This window comes from Delphinapterus leucas, chromosome 4 (assembly GCF_059928025.1).
Source record: "Delphinapterus leucas isolate spDelLeu-1000000601 "Yukka" chromosome 4, BTC_Dleu_Yukka2, whole genome shotgun sequence".
Lineage (NCBI taxonomy): Eukaryota > Metazoa > Chordata > Mammalia > Artiodactyla > Monodontidae > Delphinapterus > Delphinapterus leucas.
Genome location: NC_143132.1, coordinates 120,444,171 through 120,465,911, shown reverse-complemented (window position 1 = coordinate 120,465,911; position 21,741 = coordinate 120,444,171). Strand labels below are relative to the sequence as shown.

The 21,741-nt window shown below is 41.9% G+C and overlaps 1 long non-coding RNA gene across 1 annotated transcript; it reads left to right on the top strand.

The window, feature by feature from the left end:
* Positions 1–15,310: 15,310 nt before the first annotated feature.
* LOC115802696 (uncharacterized) lies at positions 15,311–21,741 on the top strand. Its single transcript, XR_004023221.2, has 4 exons — positions 15,311–15,696; positions 16,608–16,687; positions 16,955–17,047; positions 17,300–21,741. It is a non-coding gene; the product is annotated as an uncharacterized LOC115802696 (long non-coding RNA).

Below are 21,741 nucleotides of genomic sequence, written 5' to 3'. Positions count from 1 at the left end.
AAAGTGTTGAAAGAGAAAAACCTACAACCAAGATTATTCTGCCCAGAAAGGATCACATTCAGATTCAATGGAGAAATTAAAAGCTTTTCATACAAGCAAAAGCTAAGAGAATACAGCACAAGCAAACCAGCTTTACAACAAATGCTAAAGAAACTTCTCTAGGCGGGAAACACAAGAGAAGAAAAAGACCCACAAAAACAAACCCAAAACAATTAAGAAAATGGTAATAGGAACATGCATATTGATAATAACATTGAATGTAAATGGATTAAATGTCCCAAACAAAAGACACAGACTGGCTGAATGGATACAAAAACAGGACCCATATATATGCTGTCTACAAGAGACCCACTTCAGAACTAGGGACACATACAGACTGAAAGTGAAGGGATGGAAAGAGATATTCCATGCAAATGGAAATCAAAAGAAAGCTGGAATAGCAATACTCGTCTCATATAAAATAGACTTTAAAATAAAGACTGTTACAAGAGATAAGGAATGATCTAATTTTAGATCATTTTAGGTCTAATTTTAGGTCTAAAATTAGACACAATGATCAAGGGATCAATCCAGAAGAAGGTATAACAATTATAAATGTTTATGCACCCAACATAGGAGCACCTCAGTACATAAGGCAAATGCCAACAACTGTGAAAGGGGATTTTGACAGTAACAAAATAATAGTAGGGGGCTTTAACACCTCACTTATACCAATGGACAGATCATCCAAACAGAAAATAAATAAGGAAACACAAGCTTTAAATGACACAGAAGACCAGTTAGATTTAATTGATATTTATAGAACATTCCACCCGAAAGTGGCAGAATACACTTTCTTCCCAAGTATACATGGAACATTCTCCAGGATGGATCACATCTTGGGACACAAATCAAGCCTCGGAGAATTTAAGAAAACTGAAATCATATCAAACACCTTTTCTGACCACAATGCTATGAGATTGGAAATCAATTACGGGAAAAAACACTGTAAAAAACACAAATATATGGAGGCTAAACAGTGTACTACTAAATAACCAAGAAATCACTGAAGAAATCAAAGAGGAAATTAAAAAATACATAGAAATAAATGACAATGAAAACATGACAACCCAAAACCTATGAGACGCAGCAAAAACAGTTCTAAGAGGTAAGTTTATAGCAGTACAATCCTACCTCAAGAAACAAGAAACATCTCAAATAAACAATCTAACCATACACCTAAAGCAACTAGAGAAAGAAGAACAAAGAAAACCCAGTCAGTAGAAGGAAAGAAATCATAAAGATCAGATCAGAAAAAAATGAAATAGAAACAAAGAAAACAATAGCAAAGATCAATAAAACTAAAAGCTGGTTCTTTGAGAAGATAAACAAAATTAATAAACCCTTAGACTCATCAAGGAAAAAAGGGAGAGGACACAAATGAATAAAATTAGAAATGAAAAAGGAGAAATCACAACTGACACCACAGAAATACAAAGGATTATAAGAGACTACTATCAACAACTATATGCCAATAACATGGACAACCATGAAGAAATGGACAAATTCTTGGAAAGGTACAATTTTCCAAGACTGAACCAGGAAGAATTAGATAATATAAACAGACCTATCACAAGTAATGAAATTGAAACTGTAATTAAAAATCTTCCAACAAACAAAAGTCCAGGACCAGACGGCTTCACAGGCGAATTCTATCAAACATTTAGAGAAGGGCTAACACTGATCCTTCTCAAACTCTTCCAAGAAATTGCAGAGGGAGGAACACTCCCAAATACATTCTACAAAGCCACCATCATCACCCTGATACAAAAACCAGGAAAAGATATCACAAAAAAAGAAAATTATAGACCAATATCACTGATGAACATAGATTCAAAAATCCTGAACAAAATACTAGCAAACAGAATCCAACAACATATTGAAAGGATCATACACCATGATCAAGTGAGTTATATCCCAGGAATGCAAGGATTCTTCAATATACACAAACCAATCAATGTGATACACCACATTAATAAATTAAGGAATAAAAATCATATGATCATCTCAATAGATGCAGAAAAAGCTTATGACAAAGTTCAACACCCGTTTTTGGTAAAAACTCTCCAGAAAGTGGGCATAGAGGGAACCTACCTCAACATAATAAAGGCCATATATGACAAACCCATAGCAAACATCATTCTCAATGGTGAAAAACTGAAAGCATTTCCTCTAAGATCAGGAACAAGACAAGGATGTCCTCTCTCACCACACTTATTCACATAGTTTTGGAAATCCTAGCCATGGCAATCATAGAAGAAAAAGAAATAAAAGGAATACAACTTGGAAAAGAAGAAGTAAAACTGTCACTGTTTGCGGATGACATCATACTATACATAGAGAATCCTAAAGATGCCACCAGAAAACTACTAGAGCTAATCAATGAATTTGGTAAGATTGCAGAACAGAAAATTAATGCACAGAAATCTCTTGCATTCCTGTACACTAATGATGAAAAATCTGAAAGAGAAATTAATGAAACACTCCCATTTACCACTGCAACAAAAAGAATAAAATACCGAGGAATAAGCCTACCTAAGGAGACAAAAGACCTATATGCAGAAAACTATAAGACACTGTTGAAAGAAATTAAAGGTGATAGCAACAGATGGAGAGATATACCATGTTCTTGGATTGGAAGAATCAACATTGTGAAAATGACTATACTACCCAAAGCAATCTGCAGATTCAATGCAATCCCTATAAAATTATCAATGGCACTCTTCACAGAACTAGAACAAAATGTTTTACAATTCGTATGGAAACACAAAAGACCCCAAATAGCCAGAGCAATCTTGAGAAAGAAAAACAGAGCTGGAGGAACCAGGCTCCCTGACTTCAAACTATACTACAAAGCTACAGTAATCAAGCCAGTATGGTAGTAGAACAGAAACAGAAATATAAATCAATAGTACCGGATAGAATGCCCAGAGATAAACCCATGCACATATGGTCACCTAATTTATGACAAAGGAGGCAAGAACATACAATGGAGAAAAGACAGCCTCTTCAATAAGTAGTGCTGGGGGGCTTCCCTGGTGGCACAGTGGTTGAGAGTCCTCCTGCCGGTGCAGGGGACATGGGTTCGTGCCCCGGTCCGGGAGGATCCCACATGCCATGGAGCGGCTGGGCCTGTGAGCCATGGCCACTGGGCCTGCAGGTCCAGAGCCTGTGCTCCGCAATGGGAGAGGTTGCGGCAGTGAGAGGCCCGTGTACCGAAAAAAAAAAAAAAAAAGCACAGAAGACCTAAGTAGACATTTCATCAAGGAATGGTGATGGCCATACAGATGGCCAAGAGGCACATGAAAAGATGCTCAACATCACTAATTATTAGAGAAATGCAAATCCAAACTACAATGAGGTATCACCTCACATCAGTGAGAATGGCCATTATCAAAAAATCTAGAAACAATAAATGCTGGAAAGGGTGCGGTGAAAAGGGAACCCCCATGCATTGTTGGTGGGAATATAAATTGATACAACCACTATGGAGAACCGTATGGAGGTTCCTTAAAAAACTAAAAATAGAACTACCATATGACCCAGCAATCCCACTACTGGGCATATACCCTGAGAAAACCATAATTCAAAAAGACATGTACCACAATGTTCATTGCAGCTCTATTTACAATAGCCAGGACATGGAAGCAACCTAAGTGTCCATCGACAGATGAATGGATAAAGAAGATGTGGCACATATATACAATGGAATATTACTCAGGCATAAAAAGAAACGAAATTGAGTTATTTGTAGTGAAGTGGATGGAACTAGAGTCTGTCATACAGAGTGAAGTAAGTCAGAAAGAGAAAAAGAAATACCGTATGCTAACGAATATATATGGAATCTTAAAAAAAAAAAAGTACTGATGAACCTAGTGGCAGGGCAGGAATAAAGACGTAGACATAGAGAATGGACTTGAGGACACAGGGAGGGGGAAGGGTAAGCTGGGGCAAAGTGAGAGCGTGGCGTGGACATATATGCACTACCAAATGTAAAATAGATAGCTAGTGGGAAGCAGCCGCATAGCACAGGGAGATCAGCTCAGTGCTTTGTGACCGCGTTGAGGGGTGGGATAGGGAGGGTGTGGGGGAGACGCAAGAGGGAGGAGATATGGGGATATATGTGTGCACGTGGCTGATTCACTTTGTTGGGCGACAGAGGCTAGCACAGTATTGTGAAGCATTTATACCCCAATAAAGATCTATTTTAAAAAATCCCTTTGGGGAAAAGAAAATATCATCGGTAATGATAAAAACAACTAACATGTGTGGAGTGCTAGTCACCGGTCTCTGTTTTTTCATGTATTAGCTCTTTTAGTCACTGTCTTAAACCTTCGAGGCAGGAGCTATTACTGTCCTCATTTTATAGAGCAGGAAACTGAGCTAGTCTGTCTCCAGAACCTGTGTGCTTAACTGCCTCCCGTGAAAAAACAGCTGAGGGTTCAGTAGGATACGTGTGCGTTTGTAAATTTGACAGAAGTAGGGACGCAGGCTGATGGTGGACTTAGATACACTCCCATGTTTCATTTCTAATGTAAATTTTGAATCAGGCAATGAGATCTAACAACTGTGTGTTGTGAGGGCTGCCTGGAAACCCCAGAATGGTTTGGGTAGAATGCTTGATACAGTTTGCCAGTCAGAGTCGCTGCCCCTGGTCATCGGACCGCATGTGTCAGCTCATTAAACCATCACTCACTCCCAATACTAAAGCTGAAGCAGTTATGTTGGTGTGCGGAGGGACACCTGGATGTGTATTATAGTTCAGTGGGACGGATATGTCAGTGTTCTTTGTTAAAAAAAAAAAAAAAAGAATTTCATTAGAAGCTGGCATTATCTGAGAGTCTGAGCGCTTATTTAGAGGGCTCTTTGGCTTGATTTGGTATCTAGAACCCATTTTAGCCCAAGGCCAACGAGTAGCCGAGCTGAGCTGTTCTTTTCTAATTAAAGAAGTCTACAATCTAACCCTCCCAAAATACATTAGTAAACAGTGGAAGGAATGCTCCAGCTTATAACACCCAGAGTAGGTGTTCGTACCCCGTCCCACTGTTCTGCCTTTTGGGGGCTGGCACGCGTTTGAAGTTGGAGTTGTGACTTAATGAGGCAAATTGTCCTCCCCAGCCGCCTTTTGTTTTGTCACAATTAGCTGCACGTGCAGAACTGTTTTCATCTGTAATTGCTCCCACGAGGGGGTAATTGCACCCCAAAGTGGTTGGCTGCACCAATGGTAGGAGCAATTAGTAACAAAAATGCAAATAATTGCAGGCATCCGAATTGCAGTTTTATAAAAGGGACACCCAGTAGAAGCTTGGCTGAAGACTTGGCCGCTCTCTTTTTTCCCAGTGGAAGTATATTTGTTATTTGAAACCAATATTATAATCTCTGAACCTACCTTGACTTTCCACACTTCTAGGGGCCTCTTGGAAATGGTGTACATTAGAGAACCAACGAAAACCCAGACTGATCCCATAATGGCAGATCATTTAGGACCTAGAAAATGAAGTAACTTAAAGTCAAAATTATCTTTGGGGGAAAAGAAGTACAAACGATCGAACAAATGCATTTTTATCATAACTGTGCATCTCATTTCCCCACACCGAACATAGGGGGAAATAGGGTTACAGAATTAGTAATAAAGTTATTTTTTATTGACTGAGCCTCTAATCACGGAATTCCAGGAATTCTAGATACACATCCTTCCCATCCCCGACTCCCCACTAAATTGTTCCCAAATAATGCAGGATCATGGCAGCCTCAGTGAGACATGATCATAGCCTCTCTCCATGGCTTTGCTCCCTGCGACTGTTCCCTGCGATGTCCTCCTAGACTTCTCCATCCAGGAGAAGTTGGGCTATGCTGGGTGGCCTTGGCTTTCTACTGCTCCGGATGGCAATGGGGGCTCCCAGGTTGTCCCCTTTGAAGTGGGGAAAATACACTGCTGTCCAATTGTGTTACCGCCTGTAACACGGGCCACAAGGGATTGCATCTTTCCGCTCTCCAGAAATTTTAGTGAAACATCTCTGTTGCGCTGCACCCTGCAGGCCCACAACTGTTTTAGTTGCCCAGACTTGGGACCAAAGAAAGAGCCCAGAGACAGTGAGAGACACTTCAAGGGTTAATTGGACAGGGGCATCTTACACAAAGCGTCCTGGAGCGACACCACACCGGTGTGCAGCAGAACGTAGGCAGGATGTGGCAGAAACCTTCACTACTCAGGGGAGAAGGAGGCTGCCCTTTATAGCGGGAATTGACGGCAGGTGGGCACAGAAGTTACCAGGGCCAATTAAGCCTTATAATTAAGAGGACTGGATAGTCATGTGAGTGAAGCAGGGACTGATCAAGCAGGGGATGTACAGAGAGCAAGAGAGCAGCCATCTTGAGTGGCCCAACAATACAGCCTCTCCTTTATTTTTGTGCTTCAACTTCCCCAGCTCTAGCCAGACTGGGGAGAGGGGGTATAGGGGAAAGCTAAGCGTGGAGGGCATCAGGAAGACCGATGCGAAGGGCAATGTGAGCCCTGCGCCCTCCACTGTACTCAAAATCACCCCCCACTCAACATTAGCGCACACACCTATTCTTCTTTTAGGAGTTTCCTCCTGTTAGCTTCTTGGACTCACAGGCAAAACGACCTACAAATGGGCTCCTCTTATTTAACCACAGTGTTCCAGAGGTCCCTGGACAGGCCTGAATTTTCCTGGAAACACAGCCTAAGCTGCCTTGGGACCCCAGCTACAATGGTATTGGTTGACAGAGAAACATTGCCCTAAGGATGGGAAGGCAATATTTTATGGCAAAGTGTTTTACAGCAAGGAAGTAGAAAGCACCTATTGATCGTGGGCCCATAGGGGCCAATGTCACCAACGGAATGAAGAAAGTAAACTCTTGATGTGTGTATTGTTTAGCATTCCTGTATTAGCAAAGTCTTTCCCCTGGGGAATAAGTTCTCTACATGAATCAATGCCAATACAACCAGAAGCATGTGGAAGAAATAGAGGAATATATGATGCATTTCCTTCTGCTAGAAAACCACACTTTTGTCTTACTTGTAGGGTCAAAGTAGAACTTGCAACACTTTGGGGTGGAAAGTGGGAGGGTGAGGGGTGAGCTCCTTTGTTGACAAGAAACAATTTGGAGGAAACACTGGGCCACCTGTGGGCAGAATGTATTTAAAAAACAAAGGTTGGCCCAGCGGCGGAGATCTCGTGCGTGGCTGCTGCTCTAGGCGTGAATTCTTAGTCAATTTAATAATAGCCTCCTCTGCCCAGTGCTGGGAAAGAAATGTCGTGTTCCATTTACTCCTGCTGATTGTAGCATCTGGGATACTGCTCCATCATCCTGCCAATATAATTCTCCCCTCTTTCATAGCTGTAGGCAGCCCTTGTCCAAAAGATTTACTTTGCAGATAAAAGAAGAGGCATTAAGTGGTCAAAAATGACTAAGGTGAGGGCTTATAAAGTGTTTTTGCTAAGACTGAGAGAGGAAGTAAACAAAAAAAAAAGAATTGTGCAAGGATATTTAAGAGGGCTGCTCAGATATGGCAACATGAGATGAAATGTGGTCCGGCCAACTATTTGGTTTGGGTAAACAGAGAAGGTAAGATCATTCTGAGTCCTAGAAAATCCCCTTGTGGAAAGTGACTGCCTCTGTGCCCCAGGCCTAAAAGAAACCTTATGACTGTTTGTGGAAGGAATTCTCTGGGCATAGGCTGCTGTCAGATTCTGTTTTCCTACCTTGGTGATCTGGTGTGTGATCAGCAGAAGGGTTTAACATCGGTGGCTCTGTGTGACAATGGCTTGCCTACGGAAAAATGGACAACTGCTGGACTTCGGTGTGTTACAAGGAAGGGCCTCCTTCCCTGTTTGCCTATGCTAAAATTAATTTAAGCTGGGAATAAAGGCTTGAATGACTCGCTTAGGCTTTAAATCCAAATATTATTTGGAGATGGTACATTAGTGGAAAATAGCACATTAAAATGTAAATGATTGATATGTTCTTCTAAATCAGAATGAGGCAATGAAAATGGGGAATAGCAAAACAGACATGTGATCTGTTGAGAGCTCTGGGTAGACTGATGCAGGGTGGTTGGCACGTGAGACGGTAGTTTTTGAATAGCGTGAATAAGAGGGATTTCTGGGTTAGCATCAGGAGGGAGAGCAGAGCATTTCAGGATGGCATGGATGTTGGTTGATTTCACCTGATTGGTATTCTTTCTCCTTTCCTTTTGGGGCACTATGCCTCTCACATTCCATGTGGTCCTGGAAGGGCTAAGTTCTCCCATGATCTTTCCCACCTCCCTAGGATACTATCTGACCAATCAGAAGTATTAATCCTTCAGGGCACTAGCCTTCCCTGTGACATGACTCATAGACACTGGGAGAGAGAAGGTATCTATTTTATTCTAGGATTTCTAGTTGTAGGGATTGTGTAAGGCTGGAGTTGCTGCAGGCAATCTCCCCAGCAGTGTGGGAAAAACTGCCTGTGGAACAAAGCGCCAAGAGGTGAAGAGATCTTTTTATGGCTGAGTAATATTCCATTGTATATATGTGCCACATCTTCTTTATCCATTCATCCGATGATGGACACTTAGGTGGTTTCCATCTCTGGGCTATTGTAAATAGAGCTGCAATGAACATTTTGGTACATGACTCTTTTTGAATTTTGGTTTTCTCAGAGTATATGCCCAGTAGTGGGATTGCTGGGTCATATGGTAGCTCTATTTTTAGTTTTTTAAGGAACCTCCATACTGTTCTCCATAGTGGCTGTATCAATTTACATTCCCACCAACAGTGTAAGAGTGTTCCCTTTTCTCCATACCCTCTCCAGCATTTATTGTTTCTAGATTTTTTGATGATGGCCATTCTGACCGGTGTGAGATGATATCTCATTGTAGTTTTGATTTGCATTTCTCTAATGATTAATGATGTTGAGCATTCTTTCATGTGTTTGTTGACAATCTGTATATCTTCTTTGGAGAAATGTCTATTTAGGTCTTCTGCCCATTTGGCCATTTTAAACAGTAAAATCATCAAAAAAAAGCAAAAAAAACCCACAAAAAACAAAAAACATGGCACTCAGTAGACTATGAAAAGGACACTTCTTTTTAGTATGAGAGCTAAAGCATAGGGTGGCTCCAAATTTTTGTTACTCTGTCATGTTTGCACATGACCATGAAGGCACTGTGAGTATTGATTTTGGGGTTACAAATAAATTTTAGTGAGTAGATGCATTAGCAAATGTGGAATCTGGGAATAGTGAGGATTAACTGTATATCATACGATGGAATATCATTTGCCAGAAAAAAGAATGACGTTCTGGCACCTGCTACAACATGAACGAACCTTGAAAACGTGCTAAGTGAAAGAAGCTAAACACAAAAGGCCACATATTGTATGATCCCACTTACATGAAATGTCCAGAACTGGCAAAGTGACAGAGGCAGAAAGTAGATTAGTGGTTGACAGTAGGGCAAATGGGGAATGACTCTGCTAGAGATATGGGATTTTTTTGGGTGTGATTAAAATGTTCTCGAATTAGGTAGTGATGATTGTTGTACAACTTTGTAAATATACTAATAACTAATGAATTGTATACATTAAAGTGGTGAATTTTATGGTATTAAATTGTATTTCAGTTAAAAAATTAAATAAAGTTTTAAACTAAAAAGAATATAGAAGGCCTAAAAACACTATCAATATATTTTACCTAATTGGTAATTTCAGGACACTTGATATAACAGCAGAATACATATGCTTGTCAAGTATACATGAAACATTCACTAATATAGACAATATTCTTGGCCATAGTACAAACCTCAACAAATTAAAAAGTATTAAAATCATACAAATTATGGTCTCTGTCCATAACTGAATTAAACTAAAACTTAGTAACAGAAAGCTATCTGGAAAATCCTTAAATATTTGAAAATTAATGTGTTATTTTTTGGGGGGAGTTAAGTACATTTATTCAATTGACACCAATGGGGAGTGTGCAGGGAGACAGGTTATCTTTTCTTCCACACAAACCATCAGATGGTTTCACAGAGTCTCCTCAAGTGGAGAAGTCTAAATCAATGCACATCCAGTGGACGGAGAAAGCAGATAGCAGCCCCGCTGTACAGACATTTACACATAATTACAGGACCCACAGGATGTGCCCTGGCCCATCCCTGCCTCTTCAGTCCCTGACCTGGACCCTCCTCTCCCACCCCAACCTCATTGCCTTGAGCTACAATAAATATCCCAGGGCCTGGGATATAACAGACCACTGAGATGGCTGCTGGCCCTGGATGGCTGGACCCAGCCGGCCATGGGAAAGGGGTAAAGTGCCTTCAAAAGTGCCCCAACACAAAAGAGGGAGGATTTTCCTCAATGGAGTGGGATTCCGGCATTGCGCAGGGATTGTGGAGACCCCTCGCTTCACCTCTCCGTTCACCTTTGCCTGTGTAGACACTGATGTAGGCTTCTGCTAAAAAGCAGTGCTAAAAAGCACAGTGCTAAAAAACCCACCAGTCAAAGAGGAAATCACAAGGTAAATTACAAAATAGTTTTAATGGAATGAAAATGAAACATAGCATATCAGCTAAAATAGTGCTTCAAGGGAAAATTATAGAATTAGAGACATATTAGGAAAGAAGAAATGTCTCTAAGCTTTCAGTTTAAGACACTAGAAAAAGAAGAGTAAATTAAACCCAGAGCAAGCAGAAAGAAGAAAATATTTATGAGAATAGCAGAAATCAATGAGATTTAAAATGGAAAAACAATAGAGAAAATAATTGAAACAAAAAACCAGTTATCTGAAAAAAAAAAATCAATATTGACAAACCTCCAGCAAGACTGACAAAGTAAAAAGAGCCGAAACAAATCACCAATATCAAGAATGAAGAGGGAGATATCACTACAGACCTTGCAGACATCAAAAAGACAATAAGGGAATACTATGAAGAATTCTACATGCATGAATTTGACAACTGCGATGAAATGGACCAACTCCTTGAAAAATACAAAACTGCCACAGCTCATCCAATATGAAATAATTTGAATAGTCCTATAACTATTAAAGAAATTGAATTCATGGTTATAAACCATGGTTTAAAGAAAACTTAATGAAAAGACACAGATTGGCGTGACAGACGCAGCAACCTAGGTACACAGGCCCCTTGTTCCTTTTCTGTCCCACTTTGGTCTTGCTTGGATGCTGTGCCGACCTGCTCAGGTTAATTCCAAGGTAGGCTCATGTTAGCATTACTGTTTCAGTTTGCCAGCCTCCTGGGGTGGGGGGGTGGAATTTGGTGGAATTTGGCTCTCCGCTATTTTCTGAGGCTAGAATGGCCTCAGTGATCACTTGTTTACTCTTTTGGTTGTTGAGTCCTTGCCCAGTGGCCATTTCCTGTCTTCACATGATTCCACCTTGGTAGGGGTGTGCCATGCAATATATGGGACTTACACTATTTATCTGCATTTTAAAGTGAACTGGGCATCCTGTATTTTTACTTGTTAAATGTGGCCACACTTACCTCAGGCCACTTCCCCTAGGATTCCACCTACTGTCTGTCCCAGGTAACCCCTGAGAATATGTTTTCCATGAATCTTATCACTTAGGGTTTACAGTGACAATATGTTTACACATCCAGGAACAAAAACAGGCTCCTGTCCAACAACCTGGAAGAGGAATATTGTCCCTTCACGGTTCAGGCTATTCAGAAAAATGCGGGTCTCTTTTCTCTAAGCAGCTGTCCCCTCCACACAGGTAATCAAAAACTACCACAGGAGGAATACTTCTCTTTGCATGTTTAGGGAGAAATAAAAATTAAATTCTTGCCTTAGACTAGTAGTAATAAGTTAAAGATGTGCCCAATCCAATCAAAGATTGATTTGCTTCCTTTTCAATAACTCCTTTCACACAGTTTGTTAGAAAGATCTTATATGATCTGACTTTTTGCTAAGTGTGTCTGAGTCATCTTGAAGGCAATTTCATACCAAGAAAAACATACTGAATTGTGGCATCTGGTGCAAGGACTGGGAATTCTTTATGTCTGATTAGTGTTCTAAAATGTCTTATTCATGAATAAGCCAATATTTTCAACTTCAAGCACAGTCAACTTCATTACTTGAAATCTGTGATCTTATATTTGCCATGTATTTGAACACTTTTAAACTCTTAATGATGAAAATGAGACTGTTAGTTAAGCTAAATGACATGACTAGGGTTATATGCATTGATTATTACAGCATGCTTGAGTCAGAAACTCTTGCTTCTGCAATTGGTGGTGAGATATCTACCTCTACGTCTCTATCTATCTATCTATCTATCTATCTATCTATCTATCTATCATCTTTCTACTCTTCTAGTTCTCCATTTCTCCCAACATCCTACAAACCCTAAATTAAAAACATAAATAAAAAATGCTGTGACTTAAATATTTAAAAACTGGATAGAAGGGCTTCTCTGGTGGTGCAGTGGTTGAGAATCTGCCTGCCAATGCAGGGGACACGGGTTCAAGCCCTGGTCTGGGAAGATCCCACATGCCGCGGAGCAACTAAGCCCGTGTGCCACAGCTACTGAGCCTGCGGGTCTGGAGCCTGTGCTCCGCAACAAGAGAAGGCCGCGACAGTGAGAGGCCCGCGCACCGCGATGAAGAGTGGCCCCCGCTCGCCGCAGCTAGAGAAAGCCCTCGCACAGAAAAGAAGACCCAACACAGCCCAAAATAAATAAATAAATAAATAAATAAATTAAAAAAACAACTGGATAGAAGTATTTATCCACGGTTTAATTTTTCCCCAAAGCTACAATCCCTAGGCTAAAACCACATGGGTGAATCATGCCTATATGTGTAAATACACTTCTTGCGTATTACATACATCTATGTATATATCATGTTGGGATACATATAGTAGGCCTTTATCACATACTCCTAAATGAGTACACGTGACTGGATGAAAAGACCAATGTATCTCACATTCCATTTCCTTTTGCCTGTTGCCGTCAATGAGACACAGACCTCAGCTTAAAACTCCTATAGCAGAGAAAGGCTTTTGGCTCTCAAAAGTGCAAGTGCTCAATCATAAAAAAAACCTAGAGAGTGAGCCTTCCCTTCAACTCATCATTTCCCCAAAGATCCACAGTTTAGGGAGCGAGCATAAAGAAGAGAATTGGAGAGGAGGTGAGGGGAGGTTAACTAAACTCTAGTGTGCCTTGACAGGGGGCTACCAAGGGCTGCTCCCTCCTCCAGGCGGAGGCCCCGGGGCAAAAGGTGAAGAAAACGGTGGAAAAAAAACCCAGATGGGATCATAGGCACTGAAAGTGGTGAGCATCTATACTCCCTTGCCCCTCCAACCCACTCGAAGGCTGGGGAGGCAGCCAGACACAGGGTCACCTGGAACACCTGCATGTGCCGGAGTGCTGGGTACATGGCCCCAGGCGGCCTCACAGAGCTATGCCCTGACCTCTGACAGCGCCAAACCCTGGGAGCCTTGCAGCCTCCCTGCATGGGCAATGGGATAGCAGACAGGAATGAGGATTTTATTCATTGGAGGAATAGCCATCATTGGATAGACAATGACCCAGACCAGATGCCCCCTCCTACCCAATACCTGGGCCCAGCAACTTAGGAGGGAGAGGGAAAGTTCCCTCGACTGAGGTTGTTTCCACATAAGATATACCAAGTATGGTTATAAAGAGACTAAACAAAGTTATATATTTTATGCCACTAAGTTTGTGGCCTGAAATACAGTTCCATTATAGATAGATAGATAGATAGATATCAAATATAATCTTTCATATACTTAAATTATATACATTCTCTATTTTAGGTTTCTAGTTTGGAATTTTGCTGAGGAAACAGACAATTAGGAGAGTGGGCTCTTCTATTTATGATGGAGACTTGGGAGACTAAACAGGAAATTATCACAATATAACTGTAGTTACAATAAGGAACACAAAAAAGAAGATGTGTGTGTTTGTGTGCGTGTGCGTGTGCGTGTGTGTGTGTGTGTGGTGTAGATAGACAGATAGACAGAAATATTGAGCTACCACCTCTCTGCCTAGAGCAGTTATTTTAATGAAGAGGAAAAGCCAGATTGTCTCTAAAGCTTTTGTATAAACCTGAACAACACATCAGGTTTCTTCAATCCACTTTGCCAGCCTCAGCTATGCATTTAATCTTGTGGCCTCTTGTGCTTTCCCAGAGGACAGGCAGAATTCCGACTGTAACTCCAGTGCTGGATCGCACTTTCTGAAACAATCAGATGGTGGGAGATGCATGGGCTTAGTTTGACCCAGCAAGGCTTTTTCTCCATTAAGGACAAAGCATGAATAAATCAAACACGCTTTCTGAAAGTTTTGAGACAAAGCACAGATCTTAGGCTTCCATTCAGGAAGAAGGAAATGATACATTTATTTATTAAAATATGAGAGAAAAAAGAAGAATGTTTCTGGTTTCTCTTCATGAATCACTTAAATTAAAAAAGACGTAGATCTGTGAAGAGCAACCTAGGTAGATTATGAGAGAGGCAAAATGGTGGAGTGGCTGAAAGCACGGACCCTGGAGTCAAATGCCATGGATTCAAATCCCAGCTCTGCCTCAGTTTCGCCTCTGCACCTCAGTGTTCCTCCTTGTAAAGTAGGGTTTATAACGGTACTTACCTCATGGGATTGTTGTGAGTATTAAATGAGTACTCTGGGGCTTCCCTGGTGGCTCAGTGGTTAAGAATCCGCCTGCCAATGCAGGGGACACGGGTTCAGGCCCTGGCCCGGCAAGATACCACATGCTGTGGAGCAACTAAGCCCGTGCACCACAACTACTGAGCCTGTGCTCTAGCGCCCTCGAGCCACAACTACTGAGTCCACGTGCCACAACTACTGAAGCCCGTGTGCCTAGAGCCCGTGCTCCGCAACAAGAGAAGCCACTGCAATGAGAAGCCCGCGCACTGCAACGAAGAGTAGCCTCCGCTCACTGCAACTAGAGAAAAGCAACGAAGCAGCAACAAAGACCCAAAGCAGCCAGAAACCATAAATAAATAAAATAAAATAATAAAAAAAATTTATTTAAAAAATAAATAAAATAAATGAGTACTCTGTCAAGAACCTAGATTAGTAAACATTATGTGTGTTGCTTGTTATTGCTATTTATTTTAAAAGGTTAACAGGCCAAGAGCACCAGCTTACTTTCCACCACATAGGCAGAATTGGAGGGAACAACCTGGGAATCAATATAATGGATTCAGGTTAGGCATAAGGAAGAACTTGGAAAGTTTTTGTTGTTGTTTTTTAAGTTCTGGAGTAGTTCACCAAAGAAGTTACCAGGACTTGAAAAATGCCTTTTAAGCAGGGTAGTTAGTTACTAATTTGATCAGCATAGTTTTGGTGTAAATTTGTTGCCCTAGAGGCATCTCAGATGATTGCAAACCATCTTGATCTGGATGGCTTGGAATTTTATTTAGTTGTCTCTTCTGACTTTAAATTAGCAATGTCACTGGTGATGATGGTGAATGGTTTGTCATTTCCTAAAGGTAAATTCGTCCTGGTGGTGGACCAACTGCATATTCAATCCCCAGAGAAGAGACTGCTACTAGAATATTGTTAAAGTTTTCTTCATATTCCAGATGATGAAGATTTACAAAGAGCATTTCAACACTCATGTGACCATTCAGGATGATTTTCCATGTGAGTTAATGCTATTGAACAAAACAGAAACTGTCTTAAAGTTTTCCTAAACTCAGTTGTGTGTCTTAATACATGCTCCCCAGTTGTTTGGAAACATGTCAAGAAGACACAGTACAGAACAATTAAAATAAAAAATTGAAAACTAGGTTCCTGGTACTGTCTGTAAGCTTCTAGTGGTTTGCCAAAAATAAAACCAGGAACCAAAAACCATCTGTGGTCAGTTAGTCTTTTGGCCACAACGAATTCAAAGGATGCTTTGAGATCAGGGGAGTAAAGCGTTCCACATCGTGGGGACTGGTTGGTTTTATGGGGTAACCCTTTCCTAAAGATCAAAATACTATCAAACAAAACCAGGCAGTTTGCACGAGTTATAACTGACCCCAGTGTTGTCATCATAGAAAGAGTAACACAGCATTCAATCTATATACTGTGCAAATCATAGAGTTGAAAGGGCCTTAACAATACCAAGGTCCACCACTTCCCCCCAATTTACAGATGGCAAAACTGAGGCTCCAAGAGCTCAAGCTCTCTATCGAAGGCATGACAGCTTGCTGGTGGCAGAGCTGAGCTAGGAATTCAAAAGTCCTGCCTAGCTCTCCAACTTCATCTCACACCATTCTCCTTCTCCCTCCTTACACTCTAAGAAAAGTTGTCTCCATTCTCTCCAACCAGACCAGGCTTGATCCCACTTCAAGCCTTAGCACTTGACATTTCCTCTATCTTCCCCCCGACACACACATTCCTGTGGCTCCTCCTTCTGTGAGGTGTCACCTCAATTATGAACTTTATTCCCTAATTAGTCCCTGATAACCCACCAATTGCTGTCTATTTATTGTATCACCCTGTTTAATATCTGAAATTATCTTCTTTATTAATTATTTATTTTTCTGTTGTCTCCCTGCCGTTCTCAGGTAACCTCCAGGAGAGCTGGGACCTTGCCTGTCTTGTTCCTTACTGTATTTCCTGCTTCTAGAATGGCGTCTGGTACAGCGTATGTACCCAATGAACACTGTTGACTGCAAAAAGGAAGAAAAAACCTTTTTAAGAGTCCCTCTGTTTATCTGGATCTCCTGATTACATCATGCTGCAACTTTTATTTAACACAGCGCAAATAATAGCTACTATTTATATTTTCGAACGTTATATTTTCAAGTGTTACATTTTCAAATGTTCTGTTAGGCCTTTTTCAAATCTTATTTCATTTAATCTTTGCAACAATCCTAGGTGCTGGTGTAATATCCTTGTTTTTCTGATGCAGAAGCTGAGGCTCAGAGAATTGAAGCGTCTCAAACAAGTGGCAAAGCGGCGTTCAAACTCATGCTTGTCCGACTGGATAGTAATCAAACCTAAAGTAAGCATACTTGTAACATGCTTTATTTATTATATCTGTTCCCAAGTGTTCAATATCGTGGCCATGTCAGTAAATGCCATTACAGAACACTTACCACATTGAGAGCTCAGAACGAGTTTTACTTTCATATTAATAATGAAGCAGTCAGTCGAAAGTACAGAGATGTTTATAATTGCATTGATCTTTGAATGGTCAAGTAAGCTTTGGCATTCTCATTTGTTTAGGATTTGATTTGTTTGTTGTGTCTGCCAGGACTCATGAGAGGAAAGGAGAAACCGTTGCTGTGAGGAGAGAGCTGCAGACTCAAGCTTGATAGGCCAGGAGGAGCTGATGTCAAGTTTTGGATTCGGCCCTGCAACTGTGCAGGAGGTCTTGACCTGTAGGCAGTGGGCTCGGGGCTGATTCATTCAGACTATGAATCAGGATCTTAAGAAGAATTGAAAACAGGACCCATGACCCTAGTCTTGTTCTCTGTTCCGACTGCTAACTGCTGACTGCCATCAGCTCCCCATGCTGTGAATATGGAGAGCTCTGTAAATGCTGACTGACAAACAGGCTGAGAGATAATTGGACATCATTTCTGGCTGGCAGACTTTTTTGACTCTTTTCAAGGCTAGTAAAACTTTTCTGCCTTGATTCTTACATCCTGGCCATTCTTAGAGAAGGGAGGTGGGACTCAGAGGAGGGTCAAACAGTTGTTCACTTCAGGTACAAGGACGTTTCCAGTCCATCCAGAGAGCACCAGGGGGAGAAGGTTCAGGAGTGGTGGCACCGGTCGAGTCAGCTGCCACGGATCCTGGCCATGGTCACGGGCATCAGGCACATTCGTGACCACCCCTGGTGGGCAGGCAGCATCTTCCACAGACTCTCTCCCTCACGCTCACTCTCTTTCCTCAACCACCTCAAGCCCTCAGTTCTTATGTTACCACCATCCCTTCCTGCTAGGCTGTCTCCTGAATTACACTGTGCTAAGAGTCTCTTCCCCAGCCTAGAGTTCTACTGCAAGAGGCACTTCCAGGACTGGAGCTTCAGAAAGGGTAGTGTCCGCTGTGTTTTTTAAAAAAATTTTTATTCTTATACAATTTTTAAAGGTTACTTTCCATTTACAGTTATTAAAAAATATTGGCTATACTCCCCATGTTTTTCCATCCATCCTTGAGTCTATCTTACACCCAATAGCTTCTACCTCCCACTCCCCCGCCCCTATGTTCCCCCCACCACTGGTAACAAGTTTGTTCTCTAGATCTGTGAGTCTGCTTCTTTTTTGCTATATTTACTAGTTTGTTGTATTTTTTAGATTCCACATATAAACGATACCACACAGTATTTGTCTTTCTCTATCTGACTTATTTCACATAGGATAATGCCCTCCAAGTCCATCCATGTTGCTGAAAGTGGCAAAATTTCATTCTTTTTTACGGCTGAGTATTATTTCACCATATATATATATATATACCACATATATATATATATATATATATATATACCACATCTTCTTTATCCATTCGCCTATTGTTGGACACTTAGGTTGTTTCCATGTCTTGACAATTGTAAATAATGCTGCTTTGAACATTGTGGTGCATGTATCAGTTGAATCAGTGTCTTCGGTTTTTTGGGATATATACCAGGAGTGGAATTGCTGGGTCTATTTTTAGTTTTTTGAGAAAATTCCATACTGTTTTCCACAGTGGCTGCACCAGTTTACATTCCCATTAACAGTGTACAAGGGTTCCCTTTCCTTTTCTTTCTTTTTTTTAAAATAAGAGGCTGCTTGCAATATTTTATCCCTTTTTTCCTTTATTTTATTTTATTTATTTTTGGCCTCGCAGCGTGGCTTGTGGGATCTTAGTTTCCTGACCAGGGATTGAACCTGCACACTCAGCAGTGAAAGAGCGGAGTCCTAACCACTGGACCACCAGGGAATTCCCCTCTTTTCTCACTATATTTGTTTTTATCCAAATATCTCCTTCGGAAAATCCCTGCATTGATGCTCACCTATAATAACACAGGTGTATACAAAGGTTACCCAAGGACTCAATGCAAAGGAAGGAAATTTATTTTTTAGGCCCTTCTAAAGTCTCAAACATCTTTTGTGCAAAGTAGAACAATGGGGATCAGATCATGAGCCAGCCTTATATTCTCTAGTGCCGGGCACCACAGAGCAATGAGATGCAGGGAAAGATATAAAGCCGGATTTTCAAATATGTTAATGATCAGAGGAAAGAATACTACTTGTACATTAAACATTAAAAGGGAGGTGCGAAATATTTTTCTTCAGCAATTTTGGGATGGGAATATAGGAGAAGACAGTAGAATGTGAAATTTTAATGAAATATTCTGGCTTTTAGGAGGAAAAGCAAATGAAGAGGGCTGGAAGGAAAGCAGGATATACTGAACGGAGCTAGAGGTCAATCTAAGAGAAGTGGTTTTAGGATTAGATTAGACAGGAGACTGGTTTAGGGAATTTCATGGGCCAGAATCCTGGGGTACCACTGTGCCTGGGGAGGCTGCATATGCTTCAAAGTCAAGGAGTGGGGCTTCCCTGGTGGCGCAGTGGTTAAGAATCCGCCTGCCAATGAACACTGGTTCAAGCCCTGGTCCGGGAAGATCCCACGTGCCGCAGAGCAACTAAGCCTGTGTGCCACAACTACTGAGCCTGTGCCCTAGAGCCTGAGAGCTACAACTACTGAGCCCACGTGCCACAACTACTGAAGCCTGAGCGCCTAGAGCCCGTGCTCCGCAACAAGGGAAGCCACCGCAATGAGAAGCCCGCAACCGCAACGAAGAGTAGCCCCTGCTCACCGCAACTAGAGAAAGCCCGCGGGCAGCAACGAAGACCCAACGCAGCCAAAAAAATAAATAAATAAAATAAATTTTTTAAAAAGTCAAGGAGTGGATATGGGGCTCCAGTAGGAAAGGACTCATGTGTGCCGATTGAGATTTTCCAGCGACAGAGCTGGGGAGGACGGGCAGATTTTCAGGCAGGTACACGGAGCACCTGCACCTTGATTGACCCATCAGTCATGCAGCTCACAGAATTAGCACAAACATGGGAGCTGTTCCCAGGGTTGGCTGAGCTGTTACTGAGGGTCAGAGGAAGCCTTAGTTGTGGGCTCGTCAGGCTGAGCTCTGATGTGGCCTACGAGTGAAGTGGGGTGAGATGGTGCCCAGACTAGGGCACACCACACAGGGATGGGCAGTGGGCCCCAAGGGGACATGAAGAGGCTCATGAATCCATATGCCTACAAAGAAGGAAGGGAGTCCACATGAGCATCTGGGGAACTTGAACAGGAAAACAGGTCTTTGCCCTGCTTTCAGGGGCTTATTCTCATCCTATCCTGGTTAGAGCTCGTCTCTGCATGGGCTGCCTAGAGAGAAATGCAAAGAGGTGACTTGCTGGAGAAGCCCTCAGTGGAAAAGCAGATATCACGTTCATTACCAGTGTTTCCCTTCGTTAAGGGCTGGAGCTGGAAGCTAGGCAGCTAACTGGAAGGGACCAAAGGGGGATGGTCTGGAACAGACCGGGATGGTTTACGTTTATGCTAAGTTATTAGAGTAACTGAGGCTGTGCACCCATCCCTCACCTTGGCTGTATCCGTGGGGTGGAGGGTATGGGACCAGGTGGGCTGCAGCTTGTGTCATGTGGAGCCCATGTTGTAAGAACCCAAGAGTGATGACTTTAGTGGCATTGTCTTAGCAGCTGGATCAAACCTGACCTGCAACACCAATTACTACTGGATTTCAGATACATGAAAAATACATTTATTATTATTATTGTTATTATTGCCAAACTGAATGGGATTTTCTGCTTTTATTTTTTGACATGGTTTTAATTGATGTATTAGGGAAGGGTGAAGGGAGCAAAGCCTACAGGAGGAGTTATGATGGGCTACAGAGGCCTCTCATTTCAGGAACTGGGTCTTCTAGAAAATAAATCCTACTGACTTCTCTAGGGATGGTGGTTTTGAATATTACTTAAGAGCAGTCCCCTGGGGTGAGGGCTTCCCTTTGGAAGCAGCAGCTCATACCAAAAACCGAACATAAGCTATGCAAGGCCAGTAACCATGTCCGGAAAGTGAATGGTAAGAATGCCATTACTTTATGTTTGGTTTGTTTTTTGAGCTTCCCTAAAAAAGATGGGAGGTGGGTCAGAATTTCTTGTACTCTGCTAAAGGTTTTGTTGAATTCATCTGCGAGGTTGGAGAAAACTCACAAAATTGGCCCTTCCAGATTGTTCTCTAGCTTCTGAGAAAGTAAGACAGCTGGCTGAGCGTGGGTGGTGCCAGGAGAAGGCACAGAAGTGTTCCTGGTAGAAGGCCCCCCAGCGTGATCTTTCGGAAGAAATGTGCTCCTGGGACCAGGATCCACCATGCAGCCTCAGCCTCTCAGTCCCCGGGGGCACTGAGGCTGCTTTTCCAAAGAACTCTTTGGTTAGGGTTCAAAAAAGCACTCACTCATCCCAGGGAAAAAGTCACCTGCAAAGGAAAACTGCACAGGTAGGCAGTCTCCTTCAGTGGCCTGACGTTACCAAGAGACGGAAGCTCCCCAGTATTTCTATTCCTCTTTCATGGCTTGTATTTTCTCCAATGTTAAAATGCAAATGCTACCAGGGTAAAGGTATTTTACCTGGGAAAGGAATGTCTTTGTGACCTGCCCTGATTTGAAGCCACACCCCCTTGTAGGACTGACCTTGG